The following is a 21,369-nucleotide window of genomic DNA, read 5'->3' on the forward strand; positions in this document are numbered from 1 at the left end:
GACAGATGCCTGGTTTAGAAATATAAGTTTAGGGATTATGAGTACATACATGCTTATAATTTATGAACTGACATAATTTAAGGCATAACATAAGCAATTTATGGAATTTCTACAGATGCAAAGGTTGAGAGATCAAGAGGAGAATTCTCGGACCCTCTAGTATTAATAGAATTTACAGATGAAAACCACCCCGCAAAGAAGACTGAGAAAACGCAACCAGAAAAAAAGAAAAAAAAAAAAAAGAAAAAAAGTGATGCAAATGCAGAGTCTTGGAAACCAAGCATAGAAAGCATTTTGTAAGAGAGTATTATGTTATGTTCAATGCAGCTGATATTTTAAGCAGGAATTGAACTTCCCTACTTGATTTTGCAAATGAAAGTATTTGTTAAGTGCAGTCTGGGAGAGATGTAATGGTTACAAAAACAAAAGCCTGATTTAGGTAAGTTAAAAGTAAACAAGAACAAGGTAAGTCTCTAAGTCTGGTGCATACTCAAAACAACGGAGACTTCCCCTTACAATTTCCACTGCCACATTAACTAATAAAAGTGTTAGTAAAAATTAAATAAATAATAAAGGAATGGTACTACTGAGATAGAAGAGGTAATCAAATGTACCGAGACTTAACTAGAAGCAGATATACTTAGTGAATTTGAACACAGGTAAATAGAAAATATACAGACTAAATGTTATATTTCTCTAGAGAGAAGAAAAAGTATGAAATACTAGCAAGTAGCAAAAAAGAAAAGTGAGGCACAATGAAATATCTGCCATGTGTATAATTGGCATTCCGCATGGAAAGAAGACAGGATAGAAATAATTTATGAAGAGAGAGAGCTAATACCTTTCAAAAACTTTTAAATGATATTAGCTTGCAGATTCAAGTTCTATAATCTCTAAACAGAAGAGATACCAAAGAAAGAAAATAAAGGACAAAGGGGGGGGGAGGGAGAGAGAGAAAGAGGGAGGGAGGGAAGGAGGGAGGGAGGGAGACAGGAAGGGAAGAAAAGAAAGAAGAAGGAAGGAAGGAAGGAATGAAGGAAGGAAGGAAGGAAGGGAGGGAGGGAGGGAGGGAGGGAGGGAGGAAGGAAGGAAGAAAACAATAAAATAGTCAAATCTAAAACTAAATACAAAGAGAAAACTCTTAAAAAAACAGGGAAATTTTTGAATAAAGTAAGCCACACATAAAGAACATACACTCTGTTATTTCATTTACATAAAGTTCAAGGATAGATTAAATTGTGGCTTTTGAATTCAATAATGTCCACCGTTTGGGTAATAGAGCAATAGGACAGATCTCAACAGGATTTCAGGATTTTCTGGAATACATGTTCTGGGTTGCATTTCTGGTTGTAGTTGGTGATTATATACTTTATGAAGATTGATTTAGCTCCAAATTTATGTTTTATATACTTATACATACTTATGTTTTGCTTCAGCAAATTTTGTGAGACATGTTTATCAGTAGGCAGGGGATAGCAAGTAGTGATATTAAGTTTCTCACTCTTTTCCTTATAACTCTCCTATCTTGTATTTTGCTGCCCTGGGAGGACCTGGTAATCTCAATATACACATTTGGGATAGTACTTCAAGTGCTGCACGTAAGATCAGATTAAAAAGAAAAAAATTGGAGTTTCTACTAGTTTATGTGGCAGATGCAGCATGTAGGACTAGATGTGTTTGGTATTCCAAACAGGATATCCAGCAATAGATAATACCTTTTAGAATTCAAACAGGAAGAGTAGCCCATGGATCATCCATCTTGTAAAAGGCATAGTGATAACTGTAGTGATGGTAAGGAATGATCTAAACTTGTATATACAATAACAACTTTTGACAAATAAAAACATAATGTAGTAGGCAGAATTCTAAGATGTCCTGTTGATATTCCTGTCTGCCGGTATACATGCTTTGTATAACCACCTCCACTTGAGTATCAGTAGGCACTGTGAATTTGAAGGGATATTCACTCCTCTCTTGATTATGTTGCATTATTTGATCGAGGTAATATGATCAACAACTTTATAATTGTGATGTATAAGCCTCAGTCATATCACAGCAAGAAGATATTCTTTTTCTGGCCTTGAAAATATAAGCCCCCAGGTTATGAAAAAACCTGTGAATGGAGTCATGTAACAAAGAATGAGGAAAGTCCTTGAACAACAGCTAGCAAGAAAATGTAGCCTTCAATACTACAACCATAGGAAACAGAATTTTCCATACATTTACTGAGCTTAGAAGAAGACCTCAAAATTCAGATAAAATTATAGTCTCAGCCGACATCTTCCTTTCAGGCTGGCAAGAACCTGAGAACAGAGTTAAATAACCAAACTTTGAACCCACAAACACTGTGAGGTAATAAATCCTTATTTTATGCATTGAGCTTGTGGTGATTTGTTATTCACCAGAATAATATAAGTGAAGCATATGAAACGATTAATTTAAATGTGTTCTTGCATAAGTTCTCATGCAAATAAAATATTGACATCAGATATGCTGTGAAAGATGAAGTTTTATGAAAAATCTCAGTTCATCAAGTTGGCTTATTACTCACATTCGAAAGTTTTTTTTCTTTTGCAACTTAACTTCACCATACCATAGTGGTGTAAAAAAAAAAAAAAAAAACTGTTTATGGACATATTACCATATACAGTATCAATAATGGACATCTTACTATATGCAGCTATTTATAATAGTCAACAACTTATATGAGATGGACATGCATAAAATCTTTTTGCAATAGACAAAATTCATTCAGTGAGTTGTAGTCTTACAAAATAAGCTCTGGTGAGTTTGAATTGAATGAAATAAATGGCAGTTGCAGAGAACACAAAATGATAAAAATATCAAATAGAAACAGCACTAGAATCCATGAAGAAGCAGAAGACTTGCATTAGAAAAGGGCCACGAGAGTAAGTAAAGAACAGAAGAGGAAGATAAAATATGGATAAAGTACTAAATAATGAAAGCATTAGGTCATGAGTAGATCAAGTTACTACAGTTACTATTGAGGCATCAGATCTACTTTTGTATAACTAGAGCCTCTATAATACCTTGAACATTGTTCAAAATTCAAGCTTTCAAAAATTATATTTAAACATTTCTCATGCAGTCATTCAATAAATCCTTGGTATCTGTCATGTGTATAATTGGCATTCCATATGGAAAGAAGACAGGATAGAAATAATATATGAAGAGATAGAGCTAATAGCTTTCAAAAGCTTTTAAATGATATTAGCTTGCAGACTCAAGTTCTGTAATCTCTAAACAGGAGGGATACCAAGGAAAGAAAATAAAGGATGATAAACAATGAAAGAGAGAGAGAGAAAGAAAAAGAAAGAACAAAAGAAGGAAAGAAAGAAAGAAAGAAAGAAAGAAAGAAAGAAAGAAAGAAAGAAAGAAAGAAAGAAAGAAAGAAAGAAAGAAAGAAAGAAAGAAAGAAAGAGAAAGAAAGAGAGAGAGAGGGAGGGAGGGAGGAAGAAAAGGAGGGAGGGAGGGAATGGAATTTGCTACTTGTAATCTGATATAGTGCAACTATAACAAAAAAATATTGGACTGCAAAGGAAAAGGACAAAGTATGTGGTCAAACAATTAATACGAGAAGTAACGCAATAAATACTAATTACAAAAATTTAATCCTCCTTGTTATAAATACAAATTTAACCAAGCATGCAAGTGCTTAAAATTTTTCAAATTAGCAAAGATATAAAATAATATAACATTATATTTGAGTAGGTATATGATTAGATGGGCATTTTCATAGTACTTTGGATAATAAATTAACAGGTTAATAATTCAACATTTTACAAAAATTAGCCAGGCGTGGTGGTGCATGCCTGTAGTCCCATCCACTCAGGAGGCAGAGGCAGGAGAATTGTTTGAACCTGGGAGGCAGAGGTTGGCAGTGAGCTGAGATAGTGCCCCATTGCACTCCAACCTGGGCAACAGAGTGAGACTCCGTTTCAAAAAAAAAAAATTCCACACTTTGAGCTATAAATTGTACATTCACAAATAGACACAATGTCAAAGTCTTCACAGGCAGGTCGGGTATTAATATGGGTAAGTAAAGTACCCGGTATAAGAGTATACTGCAATGAAGAAAATTGCATTTATATAACCTGTCTAAATGATTTAAGATCAATTATAATAATATTTAGTAAATACTATCAATAAACACAGACAAATAAAGGACAGACAAATTTTTGTTATCTGTACAGGTAACAAAAACACTGAAAACACTTGTTAGAATCAATCAACTTTTTCAGATATCTGGGAATTAACCAAAGGTTTACAGCAATTCAAGGATTACTTACTCAAGGAAAATTCCTGAATCTTACTTTTCATAGAAAAATCACAAATTATATATATATATAAATTATGTCTAATACACAGAAAAAAGGAGTAAATAGAAACTGTCTTTGAAGAAGCCCGGATGTTGAACTTACTAGACAAGGATTTAAATCAGTTGCCTTGATTATGTCCAAAAAAGAAAAATGAATTTTATCTAAAATTCTAAGGGAACCTATGAAAATACCATGAGATACAGATATTATAGAAAAAGAACCAGAATGAAATTCTATGGTTGAAATCTACAATAGGGGCAAGATGTCTGAATAGGAACAGCTCTGGTCTGCTGCTCCCAGCAAGACCAACGCACAAGGTGGGTGATTTCTGCATTTTCAACTAACAGAGTCTTGCTCTGTTGCCCAAATGGAGTGCATTTTCAAGGTGGGCCTGATTAGACAGTGGATGCAGCCCGCAGAGGGCAAGTAGAAGCAGGGTTGGGCGTTGCCTCACCAAGTAAGTGCAAGGATTCAGGGAACTCTCTTCCCTGGCCAAAGGAAGCCCTGAGGGACCATGCAATGAGAGATGGTACTATTCGGCCCAGATACTATACCTTAGCAATGATCTTTGCAACCCGCAGACCAGGAGATTCCCTCAGGTGCCTACACCACCAGGGCCCTGTGTTTCAAGCACAAAATGGGGCAGCTGTTTGGGCAGATACTGTGCTAGCTGCAAGAGGTTTTTTTGTTTGTTTGTTTGCTTTTTTGCTTTCAGACCCCAGTGGCACCTGGAATGCCAGGGATACAGAACCATACATTCCCCTGGAAAGGGGGTTAAATCCAGGGAGTCGAGTGGTCTTGCTCAGCAGATCCTAACCCTAGGGAGACAGTAAGCTAAGATCCACTGGCTTGAAATTGTGGCTGCCAGCACAGCAGTCTGAAGTTGATCTGAGACACTTGAGCTTGGTAGGGGGAGGGCATCCTACTGGGGCTTGAGTAGGTGGTTTTCCCCTCACAGTGTGAAAAACGCCTCTAGGAAGTTCGAACTGGGCAGAGCGCACCGCAGCTCAGCAAAGCCACTGCAGTCAGACTTCCTCTCTAAATTCCTCCTCTCTGGGCAGGGAATCTCGGAAAGAAAGGCAACTGCCCCACTCAGGGTCTTTTAGATAAAACTCCCATCTCCCAGGGACAGAGCACCTGGGGAAAGGGGTGGCTGTGGGTGCAGCTTCAGCAGACTTAAACATTCCTGCCTGCTGGCTCTTAAAAGAGCAATGGATCTCCCAGCAGTGGATCTCCCAGCTCCAGCTCTGCTAAGGGACAGACTGCCTTCTCAAGTGGATCCCTGGCCCCTGTGCCTCCTGACAGGGAGACACCTCTCAGAAGGGGTCGACAGATACCTTGTACAGGAGAACTCCAGCTGGCATCTGGCAAGTGCCCTTCTGGGATGAAGCATCCAGAAAAAGGAGCAGGCAGCAATCTTTACTGTTCTGCAGGCTCCACTGGTGATAACCAGGCAAACAGAGTCTGGAGTTGACCTCCAGCAAATTCCAGCACCTGTAGAAGATGGGCTTGACTGTTAGAAGGAAAACTAACAAACAGAAAGCAAAAGGATCAACATAAACAAAGAGGACAACCACCCGAAAACTCCATCCGAAGATCCTCAACATCAAAAACCAAAGGTAGGTAAATCCATGAATATGAGGAAAAACCAGCACAAAAAGGCTGAACATTCCAAAAACCAGAATGCCTCTTCTCCTCCAAAGAATTACAATTCTATCCCCAGCAAAGGAACAAAACTGGATGGAGAATGAGTTTGACAAATTGGCAGAAGCAGGCTTCAGAAAGTGGGTAATAACAAACTCCTCCCAGCTAAAGGAGGATGTTCTAACACAATGTAAGAAAACTAAGAAAGTTGAAATAAGGTTACAGGAACTGCTAAGTAGAATAACAAGTTTAAAGAAGAACATAAATGAACTGATGGAGCTGAAAACCACAGCACAAGAACTACCTGAAGCATACAGAAGTATCAATAGCTGAATCCATCAAGTGGAAGAAAGGATATCAGAGATTAAAGACCAACCTAATGTAATAAAGTGTAAAGGCAAGATCAGAGAAAAAAGAATGAAAAGGAATGAACAAAGCCTCCAGGAAATATGGGACTATGTGAAAACACCAAACCTACAATTGATTGCTATACCTGAAAGTGATGGAGAGAATGGAACCAAGTTGGAAAACACATTTCAGTATATTATCCAGGAGAGCTTCCCCAACTTAGCAAGAGAGGCCAACATACAAATTCAGGACATATAGAGAACACCACAAAGATATTCCTCAAGAAGAGCAACCCCAAGACACATAATCCTCAGATTCACCAAGGTTGAAATGAAGGAAAAAATGTTAAGGGCAGCCAGAGAAAAATGTTGGGTTACCCACAAAGGGAAGTCCATTAGACTAACAGAGGATCTCTCTGCAGAAACCCTACAAGCCAGAAGAGAGTGAGGGCAAATTTTCAACATTCTTAAAGACAAGAATCTTCAACCCAGAATTTTATATCCAACCAAACTTAGATTCATAAGTGAAAAGGAAATTAAATCCTTCACAAAGAAGCAAATGCTGAGGGATTTTGTCACCAGCAGGCTTGCCTTACAAGAGGTCCTGAAGGAAGTACCAGATAGGTAAAGGAAAAACCGGTACCAGCTACTGCAAAAACACCAAAATGCAAAGACCATCAACACTACGAAGAAACTGCATCAACTAACAGGCAAAACATAACGAGCTAACATCATAACTACAGTATCTAGAAAAGCAAGAGCAAACAAATTCAAAAGCTAGCAGAAGACAAGAGAAAACAATGATCAGAGAAGAACTGAAGGAGCTAGAGACATGAAAAACCTTTCAAAAAAAAAAAAATGGATCTAGGAGCTGGTCTTTTAAGAAGATTAACAAAATAGATACACGGCTACCCAGACTAACGAAGAAAAAAAGAGAGAAGAATCAAATACACAATAAAACATAATAAAGGGGATATCAACACTGATCCCACAGAAATACAGACTACCATCAGAGAATACTATAAACACCTCTACATAAATAAACTAGAAAATCTAGAAGAAATGGATAAATTCCTGGACACATACACCCTCCCAAGATTAAACCAGGAAGAAGTCAAGTCCTTGAATAGACCAATAACAAGTTCTGAAATTGAGGTAGTAATAAATAGCCTACCAACCAAAAAAAAAAAAAAAAAAAAAAAAAGCCCAGGAGCAGACAGATTCATAGTCAAATTCTACCACAGGTACAAAGAGGACCTGATACCATTCCTTCTGAAACTATTCCAAACAATAGAAAAAGAGGGAATCCTCCTTAACTCATTTGATGAGGCCATCATCTTGATATCAAAACCTGGCAGAGATACAACATAAAAAAAAATTCAGACCAATACCCCTGATAAATATTGATGTGAAAATTCTCAATAAAATACTGGCAAATCAAATCCAGCAGCACATCAAAAAGCTTATCAAACTCAATCAAATCAACTTCCTCTCTGGGATGCAAGGCTGGTTCAACATATGCAAATCTATAAACGTAATCAATCACATAAACAGAAACAATGTCAAAAACCACATGATTATCTCAATAAATGCAGAAAAGGCCTTCAATAAAATTCAACACCCCTTCATGCTAAAAACACTAAATAAACTAGGTATTGATAGAACATATCTCAAAATAATAAGAGCTGTTTGTGACAAACCCACAGCCAATATCATACTGAATGGGTAAAAACTGGAAATCTTCCCTTTGAAAACTGGCACAAGACAGGGATACCCTCTCTCACCACTCATATTCAACATAGTATTGGAAGTTCTGGCCAGGGCAATCACGCAGGAGAAAGAAATAAAGAGTATTCAATTAGGAAAAGAGGAAGTCAAATTGTCCCTGTTTGCGGATGACATGATTGTATGTTTACAAAACTCCATCATCTCAGTCCCAAAACTCCTTAAGCTGATAAGCAACTTCAGCAAAGTCTCTGGATCGAAAATCAATGTGCAAAACCCACAAGCTTTCCTATACACCAATAATAGACAAACAGAGAGCCAAGTCATGAGTAAACTCCCATTCACAATTGCTAGAAAGAGAATAAAATACCTAGGAATTCAACTTACAAGGGATGTGAAGGACCTACTCAAGGAGAACTACAAACTACCCACTGCTCAAGGAAATAAGAGAGGACACAAACAAATGGAAGAACATTCCATGTTCATGGATAGGAAGAATTAATATTGTGAAAATGGCCACACTGTCCAAAGTCATTTATAGATTTAATGCTATTCCCATCAAGCTACCACTGGCTTTCTTCACAGAACTAAAAAAAACTACTTTAAATTTCCTATGGAACTATAAGGGAGCCCATATCTCCAAGACAATCCAAGGCAAAAAGAACAAAGCTGGAGGCATCATGCTACCTGATTTCAAACTATACTACAAGGCTACAACAACCAAAACAGCATGGTACTTGTACCAAAACAGATATACAGACCAATGGAACTGAACAGAGGCCTCAGAAATAACACCACACATCTACAACCATCTGATCTTTGACAAACCTGTCAAAAACAAGCAGTGAGGAAAGGATTCCCTCTTTAATAAATGGTGCTGGAAAAACTGGCTAGCTACATGCAGAAAACTGAAAATGGACCTCTTCCTTAAAATGTATACAGAAATTAACTCAAGATGGATTAAAGATTTAAATGTAAGTCCTAAAACCATAAAAACCCTGGAAGAAAACCTAGGCAATACCATTCAGACCATATACATGAGCAAAGACTTCGTGACTAAAACACTGAAACAATGGTAACAAAAGCCAAAATTGACAAATGGGATGTAATTAAACTAAAGAGCTTCTCCACAGTGAATGAAACTCTCATCAGAGTGAACCTGCAACCTATAGAACAGGAAAACATTTTTGCAATCTATCTATTTGAAAAGGACTAGTATCCAGAATCTACAAAGATCTTAAACAAATTTACAAGAATAAAACAAACAACTCTATCAAAAAGTGGGAAAAGGATATGAACAGCCACTTTTCAAAATAAGACATTTATGCAGTCAACAAACATGAAAAACAGCTCATCAACACTGGTCGTTAGAGAAATGCAAATCAAAACCACAATGAGATAACATATCATGCCATTTAGAATGGCAATCATTAAAAATTCAGGGAACAACGGATGCTGGAGAGGATGTGGAGAAATATGAACCCTTTTACACTGTTGGGAGTGTAAATTAGTTCAATCATTGTGGAAGAGAGTGTGGCAATTCCTCAAGGATCTAGAACTAGAAATACCCTTTGACCCAGTCATCCCACGACTGTGCATATACCCAAAGGATTATAAATCATTCTAGTAGAAATACACACGCACATGTGTGTTTATTGCAGCACTATTCACAATAGCAAAGACTTGGAACCAACGGAAATGCCCACCAAATGATAGACTCAATAAAGAAAATGTGGCGTATATACACCATCAAATACTATCCAGCCATAAAAAAGAATGAGTTCATGTCTTTTGCAGGGACCTGGATGAAGCTGGAAACCATCATTCTCAGCAAACTAACACAGGAACAGAAAAACCAAACACTGCATGTTCTCACTCATAATTGGGAGCTGAACAATGAGAACAGATGGCCACAGGGAGGGGCACATCACACACCAGGGTCTGTCAGAATGTGGGGGCAAAGGGAGGGATAGCATTAGGAGAAATACCTAATGTGGATGATGGGTTGATGAGTGCAGCAAATCACCATGGCACATGTATACCTGTGTAACAAACCTTCATGTTCTGCACATGTTTCCCAGAACTTGAAGTATAATAAAAAATGAAAAGGAAAAAAATAAATTTACAGTGACTAAAATGTAAAATAAATAATTTACTAGTGGTCTCAACAGCAGATATGAGCAAGCAGGAGAACAAGCAAATTTAAGGAAAGGTCAATGGAGATTATCTAGTCCAAAGAGAAAAAACAAAGAACAACAACAAAATGAATAAAGCCACTAGAAACCGGTGAAAAACACCAAGTGTATCTATTCGTGCCTAATGGGTGTTACAGAAAGAGGGACAAAAGAATGGAACAGAAAAAATCAATTTAAAAAAATCATTTAAAATGTCCAAAATTTGGTGAAAAATATTATTCTACATATATAAAATGCTCAATGTACTAGTGGTTGGATAAACCCCCAGAGACTCACAGCAAGACACATTATAATTAAACTCTCCAATGATAGGACATAGCGAGAATATTGAAAGCATGAAAAGAGACATGACACAGTACACTTGTAGAATTCTCCATAAAATTAAGTTGATTTCTCACCAAAAATTATAGAAGCTAGAGAAATGTGGGTGACATATTCAAAATGTGGAGGTAAAGAAGAAACTCTGTAAGCCAAGAATTCTACATCCAGTAAAATAATTCTTTAAAAACAATAACTGAGCAAATTAGCAGTTATTACACCTAGTACAAAAGGATTATATGGAATATTTCCCAATGTCTTGAATAAATACACTTATAAATGCAACTATATATTTAGATACAAAGGGTAGCTAAATAACTATTATCTGTAATTTTTTTCTACTTCTGATTTAAAAGACAACTGTGTGAATAATCATCAGAAGTGTGTGTTTATGAGAAGACAATGCATAAATATGTAATACATATTAAAATAAAATAACAAAGGAGAGGAGCAGGAATTGAGTTTTATTGGAATAAAGTTGCTTTTGTGCTGTTGACATTTAGTTGCTATTAATTTGTAAAAGATTTTAATAATATAAATAATCTCTGAGAACAAAATGTAGAAACATATTGTATAAGAAATGACAGTGGTAAAACAATATGTTAGAAAATATTTATTTCAGCAAAACAAAGACAGTAATGGATGATAGAGAAAAAATATATAAAATATTCAAAGTAAATGAAATTGCAGACTCAAGTTTTACCTTAGTCTGGTAAATATTAATACATTCCACAATGCAATTAAAAAGCAGAAATTGGAGACCAAGGTGGGTGAATCACTTGAGGCCAGGAGTTCAAGACCAGCCAGTCCAACCTAGCAAAACTCTGTCTCTACTAAAAATTAAAAAAAAAAAAAAAAAAAAAAAAAAAAAATTAGCAGGTCATGGTGGCCTGTAGTCCCAGCTACTCCAGGGATTGTGGCACAAGAATCACTTGAACCTGAGATGTGGAGGTTGCAGTGACCCTGAGATTGCACCACTGCACTCCAGTCCGGGTGACAGAGCAAGACTGTATCAAAAAAGGAAAAAAAAAAAAAAAAAAAAAAAAGGAAGGGAGGGATTGGCATATCACCCAACAACAGAATAGATATTTCTCACAAGCCCATATGGAACACTTTGGAATGCAATGTTAGACTGTAAAACAAATCTCAATACAGTTTAAAGTATTTAAGTTATATAAATCGTGTTCTCTGAACACAGTGGTATGAAAATGCGAATTAATAACCAAATAAATATTGGGAAACTAATGCAATGTGAACATTAAACAACAGATTAATAAACAACCAATGGGACAAGGCAAGAAAGCTATCTGGAAATTTCAGATAATAAGAAAAAATTTAAAATACTTGAAGATGAATGAAAACAAAAGCACAATTTATCAAAATTTATAAGATTCAGTTAAACTAGCACCTACAGAATAATTTATAGTTGTAAACTTTTATATTAAGAAAAGGAATGATCTGAAATGGATAACCTATCTTTCACATTAAGGAACTAAAAAATTAAAAGAGCAAATTAAATCCATTAAAGCAAAAGGAGAATGTTAGAGCAAAACTTTACATTAATTCGAGAACAGAAATAAAAATGAAGAATAGCAACTAAAACAAACATTATTTCTGAGAATAAACCAACATATTAATATAATTGACAAGCCAGCAAAAAAGAGAAAATACATAATTTCTTAAATTCAAGAATAAAAGACATTACAGAAATAAAATATGTGACTGACCATACAGAAATTAAAAATAATTCTTAGGCAATACTTTTGTCATTAGTTTTCATTTTTTATTATTAACATTAGGGAACAAATTTGTATGGACAATTCTACATAAACCAATCAGATAACTTAGATGAAGTAGACAAATTATTACAAAAACAAACTATCAAAACAGAAGCAAAAAACAGAATAGATAGAAAATATGAGAAGAATCACAGAAAGTACAAAGATTGAGTTAATAATTAAAATACTTCCCTGAAAATTTCAAGACCAGATAGCTTCTCTGGTGAATTCTACAAAACATTTAATAATATATAATACCAATGCTTATCAAACTCTTTCAAAAATAATGAGAAGTAACTCATCCCAATCACAATATTATCCTGTTGCTAAAATCTGATAAATATTATACAAATATATATATACACATATATATATATCCCATTATTACTTGTAAATAGAAACCCTCAAATCCTCAAACTTGCAAACTAATTATAACAACACATTAAAGAGTTATTTAGCATGACTCAAAAGATCCATTCCTGAATTTCCAGATTGGCTCAACATATTAAAAACAAAATCAGTGAAGTATATCATATTAATAGATTAAATGACAGAAACCATATTATGATTTCAATAGGTGAGGAAAAAGCATTTGACAAAATCTACCAATTTATGATTTAAAAAAAAATGCATCACATTTAGTGTGTAAGAGAGTATCCTTAACCTGTTACAGGTCATCTGCAAAACAAAATCCATACCTAACATCTTAATTAATGATACCCTGACTGTCCCTACAGGAAAGAAAGTGAGAAAGAGGTCAGGGATCAAAATTTATGCATTACATTTTCTATACCATTACTTTCAATAGTGAAAATTAGGAGCAACCTGAATATCACTGAAGTTATGAAATGTTAAGTTAGTGCATATCCACGTGGAGAAATAGTAAAACAGATTTTAATCATATTTTGGTGAAAATATTTTTATCATGTTTACAATATGATAATTGAAAACAATCTATATATGATTCAACAATATTATATTCACATTTGCATAAAGAACGAGTATGTGCACATGTGCATGATAAAAACGGAATACATTAAAATGTTAAAGGAATGATGATAATTTTATTTTTACCCATCTAGTCATAGAATCATTCATTAATGTTATTCAGGCATTGTACTGAACAACAGCCATTCTGAAGTGAACAAAATCTTTTCTTTGTTTTCAGGAATTAAATCATAAATTAGTTATTAAAGTTATCTGTATGTGTAAGTTTCTATAATAAATATCTGATAATTTTATAATCTGTAACAAAATTAAAATTTTAATAATAATTCTTAGAATATTAGAAGCCCTTCTGTTTTGTTGTGATGTTTAGCAAATATTACTTGCCCAGTGGCATTGCCAAAACACTGGGAGAATATGCATTTTCTTGGACATTTTTGGATTTGGGATGGCTTGAGAGCTACTGGTCACTGATACAGATGAAGGACTAAGATTGGTTTGTGGAAGTTAGTGTTTCAGCTTTGCAGTTTTGACAACCATCATGAGCAGGATAAAAGAAAGAAAAAAGAAGGTCTGGAACAAGAATAAATCCCTAATTGTGTGGGGAATAATACCATATTAAGAAAGTGAAGAGAATGACAGAGATAGCTTTGAAATCCTACCCACACATCTCCCAAAACATATCTCCCTGCTTAAACTGTCACACATATACTTCTATTATATAATGGAGATTTGGTATGAACTATCTCTCATTAGATTTCTTATTCTCTATACATCAACAAATGTTTATGATATACCCTCTGTCTGCAAGGCACTGGCTGCAGGATCATATTCAAGGAGCTTATTTTTTTTTGGAGGGAAGAACATAGAAAATACATATATAGAGATAAATATGGATATATATATATAGAATGCATTTATACAAGATATACATATATGAATGATAAATTAAATATGTCATGTGAAAACAATACTTTCAAAAGAATACATGTTAAGATAAGTAAGGAGCAGGGCAATGTTCTGTAAGTTCAGATATATCTCAAGTGAGTGAGTGAGGATGGGGACAGAAAAATCCAGTCAAGAGTAACAGTAAATATAGACGCAAAGGCAGGAAATGTTCCTAACGTTTTAGAAAATAGTAAGTCTGGATAAGTCAAAGTTCTCATGAAATATTCTAGCGGGAGAAAAATTTGAAAGATAGATTAGTTCTACTTTGTGAAGAACTTCTGGATTTTATTAAGGATTGATACACACACTCTTTATACTCTCAGTAGTATTATTATAACTGTTTTTCTAACCAGAAGAATGTGAAACTCTAGTGTTGACTAAAACTATTTTTATGAATATTTTAATATGTACAATTACAGCATTAGATGCTCAAAGCTTTTATGTTACATTATATAAAATTAGATATATTTGTTAAATAAGAATAACAATATACCAATATTCTAATTAACAGCATTCATTTAACGTAAAGAATGATGCTGGGAAATTGCTGATGCTAACATAGCTGGTAATAAGTCTTTTACCACAGCTTCTTCTTATTTCTGGAGGCTGTTATGGCTCTATGACTGGTTGCACCTCAATTCTACCATTTTTCTCCACATGAACTATCACTAAATATTTGTTCCTACATAATTATGTGCAAGACATTATTTTTCCTTCACTGTGGCTGAATGCATCACACATGTATGATGTTTAACTCAATTATTTCATCGTTAGCTCAGGACAATTAAAGTAGCAAGACCTAATGCTAAGACAATTGGCCACACAAAAACAAATACGGTCATTGAGATTCGGTTTTTCTGTATTGTCTACAAGGCAATAGTACAGGTAATATTAACCAGGTTTAAATTAACATTCTCTTCCATTTTATTACAATAATTAAAACATAACATTAAAAATTTCTGTAAACCTGGCAGATTTTCTTTCTTTTTTTTTTTTTTTTTGGTTCTTTTTTTTTTTATTATTATTATTATACTTTAAGTTCTAGGGTACATGTGCATAACGTGCAGGTTTGTTGCATATGTATATTTGTGCCATGTTGGTGTGCTGCACCCATCAACTTGTCAGCACCCATCAATTCATCATTTATATCATGTATAACTCCCAATGTAATCCCTCCCCCCTCCCGCCTCCCCATGATAGGCCCCAGTGTGTGATGTTCCCCTTCCCGAGTCCAGGTGATCTCATTGTTCAATTCCCACCTATGAGTGAGAACATACGGTGTTTGGTTTTCAGTTCTTGTGACAGTGTGCTAAGAATGATGGTTTCCAGCTGCATCCATGTCCCTACAAAGGACGCCAACTCATCCTTTTTTATGGCTGCATAGTATTCCATGGTGTATATGTGCCACATTTTCTTAATCCAGTCTGTCACAGATGGACATTTGGGTTGATTCCAAGTCTTTGCTATTGTGAATAGTGCCACAATAAAAATACGTGTGCATGTGTCTTTGTAGTAGAATAATTTATAATCTTTTGAGTATATACCCAGTAGTGGGATGGCTGGGTCATATGGTACATCTAGTTCTAGATCCTTGAGGAATTGCCATACAGTTTTCCATAATGATTGAACTAGTTTACAATCCCACCAACAGTGTAAAAGTGTTCCTATTTCTCCACATCCTCTCCAGCACCTGTTGTTTCCTGATTTTTTAATGATTGCCATTCTAACTGGTGTGAGATGGTATCTCATTGTGGTTTTGATTTGCATTTCTCTGATGGCTAGTGATGATGAGCATTTTTTCATGTGTCTGTTGGCTGTATGAATGTCTTCTTTTGCAAAATGTCTGTTCATACCCTTTGCCCACTTTTTGATGGGGTTGTTTGTTTTTTTCTTGTATATTTGTTTGAGTTCTTTGTAGATTCTGGATATTAGCCCTTTGTCAGATGAGTAGATTGCAAAAATTTTCTCCCATTCTGTAGGTTGCCTGTTCACTCTGATGGTAGTTTCTTTTGCTGTGCAGAAGCTCTTTAGTTTAATTAGATCCCATTTGTCAATTTTGGCTTTTGATACCGTTGCTTTTGGTGTTTTAGACATGAAGTCCTTGCCCATGCGTATTTCCTGAATGGTACTACCTAGATTTTCTTCTAGGGTTTTTATGGTATTAGGTCTAACATTTAAGTCTCTAACCCATCTTGAATTAATCTTCGTATAAGGAGTAAGGAAAGGATCCAGTTTCAGCTTTCTACTTATGGCTAGCCAATTTTCCCAGCACCATTTATTAAATAGGGAATCCTTTCCCCATTTCTTGTTTCTCTCAGGTTTATCAAAGATCAGATGGCTGTAGATGTGTGGTATTATTTCTGAGGACTCTGTTCTGTTCCATTGGTCTATAGCTCTGTTTTGGTACCAGTACCATGCTGCTTTGGTTACTGTAGCCTTGTAGTATAGTTCGAAGTCAGGTAGCGTGATGCCTCCAGCTTTGTTCTTTTGACTTAGGATTGTCTTGGCAATGCGGGCTCTTTTTTGGTTCCATATGAACTTTAAAGCAGTTTTTTTCCAATTCTGTGAAGAAACTCATTGGTAGCTTGATGGGGATGGCATTGAATCTACAAATAACCTTGGGCAGTATGGCCATTTTCATGATATGATTCTTCCTATCCATGAGCATGGTATGTTCTTCCATTTGTTAGTGTCCTCTTTTATTTCACTGAGCAGTGGTTTGTAGTTCTCCTTGAAGAGGTCCTTTACATCCCTTGTAAGCCGGATTCCTAGGTATTTTATTCTCTTTGAAGGAATTGTGAATGGAAGTTCATTCATGTTTTGGCTCTCTGTTTGTCTGTTACTGGTGTATAAGAATGTTTGTGATTTTTGCACATTCATTTTGTATCCTGAGACTTTGCTGAAGTTGCTTATCAGCTTAAGGAGATTTTGGGCTGAAACAATGGGGTTTTCTAAATATACAATCATGTCATCTGCAAACAGGGACAATTTGACTTCTTTTTTCCTAACTAGATACCCTTGATTTCTTTCTCTTGCCTGATTGCCCTAGCCAGAACTTCCAACACTATGTTGAATAGGAGTGGTGAGAGAGGGCATCCCTGTCTTCTGCCAGTTTTCAAAGGGAATTTTTCCAGTTTTTTCCCATTCAGTATGATATTGTCTGTGGGTGTGCCATAAATAGCTCTTATTATTTGGAGGTACGTTCCATCAATACCGAATTTATTGTGAGTTTTTAGCATGAAGGGCTGTTGAATTTTGTCAAAAGCCTTTTCTGCATCTATTGAGATAATCATGTGGTTCTTGTCTTTGGTTCTGTTTACATGCTGGATTACATTTATTGATTTGTTAATGTTGAACCAGCCTTGCATCCCAGGGATGAAGCCCACTTGATCATGGTGGATAAGCTTTTTGATATGCTACTGAATCCGGTTTGCCAGTATTTTATTGAGGATTTTTGCATCGATGTTCATCAGGGATATTGGTCTAACATTCTCTTTTTTTGTTGTGTCTCTGCCAGGCTTTGGTATCAGGATTATGTTGGCCTCATAAAATGAGTTAGGGAGGATTCCCTCTTTTTCTATTGATTGGAATAGTTTCAGAAGGAATGATACCAGCTCCTCCATGTACCTCTGGTAGAATTCAGCTGTGAATCCATCTGGTCCTGGACTTTTTTTGGTGGGTAAGCTATTAATTATTGCCTCAATTTCAGAGTCTGCTATTGGTCTATTCAGGGATTCAACTTCTTCCTGGTTTAGTCTTGGGAGAGTGTAAGTGTCCAGGAAATTATCCATTTCTTCTAGATTTTCTAGTTGATTTGCGTAGAGGTGTTTATAGTATTCTCTGATGGTCATTTGTATTTCTGTGGGGTCGGTGGTGATATCCCCTTTATCATTTTTTATTGCGTCTATTTGATTCCTCTCTCTTTTCTTCTTTATTAGTCTTGCTAGCGGTCTGTCAATTTTGTTGATCTTTTCAAAAAACCAACTCCTGGATTCATTGATTTTTTGGAGGGTTTTTTGTGTCTCTATCTCCTTCAGTTCTGCTCTGATCTTCGTTATTTCTTGCCTTCTGCTAGCTTTTGAATGTGTTTGCTCTTGCTTCTGTAGTTCTTTTAATTGTGATGTTAGAGTGTCAATTTTAGATCTTTCCTGCTTTCTCTTGTGGGCATTTAGTGCTATAAATTTCCCTCTACACACTGCTTTAAATGTGTCCCAGAGATTCTGGTATGTTGTATCTTTGTTCTCATTGGTTTCAAAGAACATCTTTATTTCTGCCTTCATTTCATTATGTACCCAGTGGTCGTTCAGGAGCAGGTTGTTCAGTTTCCATGTAGTTGAGCGGTTTAGACTGAGTTTCTTAGTCTTGAGTTCTAGTTTGATTGCACTGTGGTCTGAGAGACAGTTTGTTATAATTTCTGTTCTTGTACATTTGCTGAGGAGTGCTTTACTTCCAACTATGCGGTCAATTTTGGAATAAGTGTGATGTGGTGCTGAGAAGAATGTATATTCTGTTGATTTGGGATGGAGAGTTCTATAGATATCTATTAGGTCCACTTGGTGCAGAGATGAGTTCAATTCCTGGATATCCTTGTTAACTTTCTGTCTCGTTGATCTGTCTAATATTGACAGTGGAGTGTTGAAGTCTCCCATTATTATTGTATGGGAGTCTAAGTCTCCCTGTAAGTCTCTAAGGACTTGCTTTATGAATCTGGGTGCTCCTGTCTTGGGTGCATGTATATTTAGGATAGTTAGCTCTTCCTGTTGAATTGATCCCTTTACCATTATGTAATGGCCTTCTTTGTCTCTTTTGATCTTTGATGGTTTAAAGTCTGTTTTATCAGAGACTAGGATTGCAACCGCTGTTTTTTTTTTGTTCTCAATTTGCTTGGTAGATCTTCCTCCATCCCTTTATTTTGAGCCTATGTATGTCTCTGCATGTGAGATGTGTCTCCTGAATACAGCAGACTGATGGGTCTTGACTGTTTCTCCAGTTTGCCAGTCTGTGTCTTTTACTTGGAGCATTTAGTCCATTCACATTTAAGGTTAATATTGTTATGTGTGAACTTGCTCCTGCCATTACAATATTAACTGGTTATTTTGCTCGTTAGTTGATGCAGTTTCTTCCTAGCCTTGATGGTGGTTGGTATCGGTTGTTCCTTTCCATGTTTAGTGCTTCCTTCAGGGTCTCTTGTAAGGCAGGCCTGGTGGAGACAAAATCTCTAAGCATTTGCTTATCTGTAAAGGATTTAATTTCTCCTTCACTTATGATGCTTAGTTTGGCTGGATATGAAATTCTGGGTTAAAAATTCTTTTCTTTAAGAACATTGATTATTGGCCCCCACTCTCTTCTGGCTTGGAGAGTTTCTGCCGAGAGATCTGCTGTTAGTCTGATGGGCTTCCCTCTGTGGGTAACCCAACCTTTCTCTCTGGCTGCCCTTAAGATTTTTTCCTTCATTTCAACTTTGGTGAATCTGGCAATTATGTGTCTTGGAGTTGCTCTTCTGAAGGAGTATCTTTGTGGTGTTCTCTGTTCTCTGTATTTCCTGAATTTGAATGTTGGCCTGCCCTGCTAGGTTGGGGAAGTTCTCCTGGATTATATCCTGAAGAATATTTTCCAACTTGGTTCCATTTTCCCCCTCACTTTCAGGCACCCCAATCAGACATAGATTTGGTCTTTTTACATAATCCCATACTTCTTGCAGGCTTTGTTCATTTCTTTTTCTTCTTTTTTCTTTTGGTTTCTCTTCTCGCTTCATTTCATTCATTTGATCCTCAATCACTGATGCTCTTTCTTACAGTTGATCAAGTCGGTTACTGAAGTTTGTGGATTTGTCACGTATTTCTCGTGTCATGGTTTTCATCTCTGTCATTTCATTTATGACCTTCTCTGCATTAATTATTCTAGCTATTAATTCTTCCACTCTTTTTTCAAGATTTTTAGTTTCTTTGCACTGGGTACGTAATTCCTCCTTTAGCTCTGAGAAGTTTGATGGACTAAAGCCTTCTTCTCTCATCTCGTCAAAGTCATTCTCTGACCAACTTTGATCCGTTGCTGTCGATGAGCTGTGCTCCTTTGCAGGGGGAGATGCACTCTTATTTTTTGAATTTCCAGCTTTTCTGCCCTGCTTCTTCCCCATCTTTGTGGTTTTATCTGCCTCTGGTCTTTGATGATGGTGACGTACTGATGGGGTTTTGGTATAGGTGTCCTTCCTGTTTGATAGTTTTCCTTCTGACAGTCAGTCTGACAGCAGTATCAGCAGCAGAGGTTGCGGAAGATAGAATATTACTGAACAGCGAGTGTACCTGTCTGATTCTTACTTTGGAAGCTTACTCTCAGGGGTGTACTCCACCCTGTGAGGTGTGGGGGTGTCAGACTGCCCCTGGTGCGGGAGGTCTCCCGTTAGGCTACTCAGAGTTCAGCAACCCACTTGAGCAGGCAGTCTGTCTGTTCTCAGATCTCATCCTCCGTGTTGGGAGATCCACTGCTCTCTTCAGAGCTGTCAGACAGAGTCGTTCGGGTCTGCACAGGCCTCTGCTGCTTTTCTGTTGTTGTTTTTTATCTATGCCCTGTCCCCAGAGGTGGAGTCTACAGAGACAGGCAGGTTTCCTTGAGCTGCTGTGAGCTCCACCCAGTTCGAGCTTCCCAGTGGCTTTATTTACCTACTTAAGCCTCAGCAATGGTGGGCGCCCCTCCCCCAGCCTCGCTGCTGCTGTTTCGGTTAGATGGCAGACTGCTGTGTTAACAATGAGGGAGGCTCCGTGGGCGTGGGACCCTCCTGGCCAGGTTTGGGATATATTCTCCTGGTGTGCCCGTTTGCTTAAAGCACAGTATTGGGGTGGGAGTTTCCCGATTTTCCAGGTGTTGTGTGTCTCAGTTTCCCTGGCTAGGAAAAGGGATTCCCTTCCCCCTTGCGCTTCCCAGGTGAGGCGATGCCTCGCCCTGCTTCAGCTCTCACTGGTTGGGCTGCAGCAGCTGACCAGCACCCATTGTCCGGCACTCCCTAGTGAGATGACCCCAGTACCTCACTTGAAAATGCAGAAATCACCGGTCTTCTGTGTCTCTCGCATTGGGAGTTGGAGACTGGAGCTGTTCCTATTCGGCCATCTTGCTCTGCCCCCAACAGATTTTC

The sequence above is a fragment of the Rhinopithecus roxellana genome, chromosome 2 (genome assembly GCF_007565055.1).
Source record: "Rhinopithecus roxellana isolate Shanxi Qingling chromosome 2, ASM756505v1, whole genome shotgun sequence".
Lineage (NCBI taxonomy): Eukaryota > Metazoa > Chordata > Mammalia > Primates > Cercopithecidae > Rhinopithecus > Rhinopithecus roxellana.